The 4757-nt window shown below is 42.7% G+C and overlaps 1 pseudogene; it reads left to right on the forward strand.

The window, feature by feature from the left end:
* Positions 1-340: 340 nt before the first annotated feature.
* On the forward strand, positions 341-770 carry LOC131908135 (small ribosomal subunit protein uS12-like; annotated as a pseudogene).
* The last annotated feature ends 3987 nt before the right edge of the window (positions 771-4757 follow it).

Genomic DNA, 4757 nt, shown 5'->3' on the forward strand with positions numbered 1-4757 from the left:
TGCCACTTCCCATGATGCTGTCTGTAGTGCCAAGTGATCAGCAGCAGCAGAGAGTAGGAATCCGGGGCTTCCACGCTCTACGAAGAGTCCAGCAGGCCTGTCCTGGTGGATTTTTTGGTCAACATGATACAAGCTAGAGTTATCTGGGAAAAGAGAACCTCAACTGAGAAAATGCCACCATCAGCTTGGCCTGTAGGCAAGTCTATGGGGGCATTGTCCTTTTTTAATGATTGATGTGGGAGGGCCCAGTTCATCGTGGGTGGTGCCACCTTTGGGCAGGCAGTCCTGGGTTGTATAAGAAAGCAGGATGACTTTCTCCTGGGTCCGTGGCGCCGGCAAGATGGGCAAGTGTCGTGGTCTCCATACTGCCAGGAAGCTCCGTGGTCACCGACGGGACCAGAAGTGGCATGATAAACAATACAAGAAAGCCCACTTGGGCACAGCCCTGAGGGCCAATCTGTTTGGAGGTGCATCTCATGCAAAGGGAATTGTGCTGGAAAAAGTGGGGTGAAGCCAAACAGCCAGATTCTGCCGTCAGGAAGTGTGTCAGGGTGCAGCTCCTCAAGAACGGCAAGAAGATCACAGCTTTCGTGCCCAGTGATAGCTGCTTGAACTTCACTGAGGAAAACGACGAAGTTCTGGCTGCTGGATTCGGTCGAAAAGGTCATGCTGTAGATGACATTCCTGGAGTTGGCCTTAAGGTTGTTAAAGTAGCCAATGTGTCCCTTTTGGCTCTGTACAAAGGCAAGAAGGAAAGACCAAGATCCTAAATTTTGACAATGGAAATGCAATAATAAATTTTTATATTCTGAAAAAAAAAGAAAAGAAAAAAACGAAAGCAGGATGAGTGAGCTATAAAGAGCAAGCCAGTAAGCAGTCATCCTCCGTGGTTCTGAGAGAGCAAGACAAACTCCATTTTAAAGAAAACTTCATTTCTAGAAATACTAAAATAAAAGTTGAACCAAGTTCCAGCGACACAGACACCCAGCTAAGATTCCGGTCAAGGCGATTCCCCACCCCACCACACCCCCCACCAGGGTGGGTAGGTTGCTGGCCAAGAAATAGCTAAAACAAAGGCTTAATCCATCAAAGTCTCCAATAATACTGGGAGAGTCTCCAAATGTATCTTGTCTTCTGTAGTTCTTCTCTTGGCTAAATGTTCCTGTTAACTGAAGTATGACCCTGAAATGCAAAGGCTTGTACCCCCTAGTGTAGCTAGAGTTTTCCTGCCTGGCCCACAGTCAGGACAAATCTCTGTCATCCGCCAGTCCCACAGCCGCTCAGACCCAACCAAGTAAACACAGAGACTTATATTGCTTACAAACTGTATGGCCGTGCCAGGCTTCTTGCTAACTGTACTTATATCTTAAATTAATCCTTTTCTATAAATCTATACCTTGCCATGTGGCTCGTGGCTTACCGGCATCTTCACATGCTTCTTGTCATGGCGGCAGCTGGCAGTGTCTCCCTCCTCCTTCCTGTTCTCTCAGTTCTCCTCTCTGTTAGTCCTGCCTATACTTCCTGCCTGGCCACTGGCCAATCAGTGTTTCATTTATTGACCAATCAGAGCATTTGACATACAGACCACCCCACAGCACTTGCGGGTTTTTCCTTTAAAAACCCCTTACCCTGAGAGCTCAGGGCCGTCCTCCTTCACCTGGCTAGCCAGTGTGTTGGACGAGGACCAGGCCCAGGCTTGCTTGTTATTAATAAAGCCCTTGGTACTTGCTTCGGTATTGGTTCTGTGGTGGTCTTGCTTGGAAGTCTTGAGACATGGGCACAACAGTTCCTGCCTCTGCTCCTGCTTGAGTTCCTACCCTGATGTCCCATAATGATGTGAGCCAAGTAAACCCTCCCCTCTCTAAACTGCCTGTGGTCAGAATTTACCACAGCCAATAGAAAGCAAGGACAAGAACTATGATTCGATGCCTTTTCTGTTCCCGGCTCTCAGAAAAGTTTGTCTTATTGAATACAGTCACACCCCTTATGCTTTTAATTATATATTTTACTTTAATATAATATATATTATAGCCATTCATTTGGGACAGCAGGATACCTTTGAGCCAAGAACTTAACAGCGTGACTCAAAGTCAAATCGTTTGTGGAAGATGTCTTATTTCCTGTCAATTTTTTAATAAAATGTTTTATATCTCTTGGTACTAAAATGTGCCTGAATTTAATGTATTACAAAAAAATGGTTTCTTGAAGGACAATAAAAATATTTCAATTTAATGAATTTTAATAGAACTTAATATATCACTGTCCTTTAAAAAGCTTAAAATAGGAAGAAATTGGCTTTTTAAAGGCTTCCTTTGCTCACAACACTCCCAAATGATGGAAAGAATGATGGAAGGGAAATAATGAATCTGTTGGCATCGATAAGATGGGGTAGCTTTTGCTACCCCACTGAATTATAAATGTAAGCAATCATCTTCTCTATTTATACATCGCTGGGAGTTCTCTTATTATATGTCTGGGGAAATATCTTGGGAAAAGCTAGTCTTTTCCCTGTTTGAACAATGGCTATAAATCCTGCACCAGCAGATTCAATCATTTTTTGCAGAAACAATGAGGTCTAATTCTTAATAACATATGTTAGCTCTGTCGTACTTGCTAACATCTATTTTTAGCAGATCATGGGCAATGAAAATTCACTGTTTTTAGTTAAGGAAATTGTAGCAGTAACAATGTGAGATTTAAAGTTCTGCCCAACTAAGTAGTTCTGGATATGATTAAAGATTTTTAACAACCTCTTTCAAGTTATGTAAGTATGATATTACTTACTGGTATGCTGTTTCAGTTACATAAATATAAATGTGGTCAGTTTTACCATATAAATACCCCTCTTTTTAATTTTTTTCCTACTGAGATAGGAAGTTGGAAATAGAAGAATAGAAGTTGGTCCATTACATGTCATTTTGACACCGTGTCAAAGTGATGGGGAAATGTTCCACCAGCCTAAGTGTCATAGTGTGCTGAGCAGGGGAATGGCCCCACCACATTGCCATAGTGTGCTGTGCAGGGGAACGCCCCCCCCCCATGTTAGGTACTATAATGTGCTGTGATTTCTGTCACCAGGACAAATTTCATCCAATCACAGACCCCAGAAGCTGCTCTAAAGTTACGGTTTAAAACACGAGTTAGCCTTAGTTTTTTTAAAATTTGCGTTTATATTTCTATTTTAAAATTGGACATTTATTCTTTTTTATGAAATGAAGTGTTACCTGATTCTAGAATAAAGATTAAACCTGGGTGTAATTCCACTGCTCAGGGGTCTGAGGCAGGAGGATCACCAAGAATTCAAGGCCAGCCTGGGCTACAAAGTGAATTCCAGGACAACCTGGGCTGAAGCATAAGACCCTGCTTTAACCTTATCCCATAAAAATATAAACAAAAATAAAGCCAGGGCTTGATGGCTCAGCAGTTAGGAGACTGCTGTCTCAGGGGACACAGTTCAGGTTCCCAGCACACCCATGACAGTGACAATCCTCAGTAATTCTACTCCCGGGATTCCAACACCCTCTCCTGACTGCTCTGGTTACTGTATGCATGTGGTACACAGATATGTAGGCAAAACACTCATACACATAAAATAATACAATATTAATAATCAATTTAAAATATTTAGTTATTTAGAGTAGGGTCTTTCCATGTAATCCAGGCTGGTCATGGACCTTATTTATTTGTTCATTTATTTAGACAGAATTTTGCTATATAGACCAGGCTGGCCTTGAACTCAGAGAGATTCATTTGCCTCTGTCTTCCAAATGCTGAGACTAGCGTGTTTGCCATTATACCAGGCCTGGCCTTGAACTCTTGATCCTCCCTTCTCAGTCTTGGGAATGTGGGGATCATAGGTGTGTGCTACCACTCCTGGTTCTGGGAGATCAGAATAACCAATTCCAAAGACTACTCAAAACAAAGCAGTGTTTTTACTAACATAATTTCTTTATTGATTCTTTGGGAATTTCACATCATGCACTCTAATCCTGCTTACCTACTGGTCCCCCCACATCCTCCCCTCACCTCTGGAGTGCTCCCCAAAAGGAAAATTAAAAAAACAATCGGATCAAAACAAAACAAAACAAACAAGCAAACAAACAAAAACAGTTTTTAATATTGAATTCTGCAGAAAGGGATGCCAACATAGAGACAACGAAAAAATGGCTAGCATGCTAATTTGGCACAAGACAGTGGCTTTAATGTTCCCCAATCTTGAGAAATTTCTGTTCTCCTTTCCACAAGACAGGACTTGCCCCATTCTCAAATACCATCCTGTTGGTTCAGATACAAACCGGTGGTGTGAATGAGAATGCTTCCCATTGGCTCATAGTTTGAATGCTTGGTCCCTAGTTGGTGGAACTGTTTAGGAAGGATGAGGAGGTGTGGCCTCATTGGAGGAGGTGTGCTGCTGGGAGGGCAGACTTTGAGGTTTCCCAGTTTCTCTCTCTGCCTCCTAAGCACATCAAGATGTAAGCTCTCAGCTGTCCCCACCACTGTGGCTGTGCACTGTCATGGATTCTAGGCCTCTAAAACCATAAGCCCCAAAGTAAATACTTTCTTTTATAAATATGGTATTTTGTCACAGCAAAAGAAAAGCAACGAAGACAAAAGTCTTATCCAGTGAATGATTTGGGGCTTGAGATCTCCCCCCCCCCCCCCCGCCGCCTTTTTGATCTTGGGCTCAATCATATAGCAGACTGTAACTTTCCAGTTTTCAGAGTTCTGGGACAATCAGATGCAGCCACCAGCTAGGG

The sequence above is a fragment of the Peromyscus eremicus genome, chromosome 4 (assembly GCF_949786415.1).
Source record: "Peromyscus eremicus chromosome 4, PerEre_H2_v1, whole genome shotgun sequence".
Taxonomy (NCBI): domain Eukaryota; kingdom Metazoa; phylum Chordata; class Mammalia; order Rodentia; family Cricetidae; genus Peromyscus; species Peromyscus eremicus.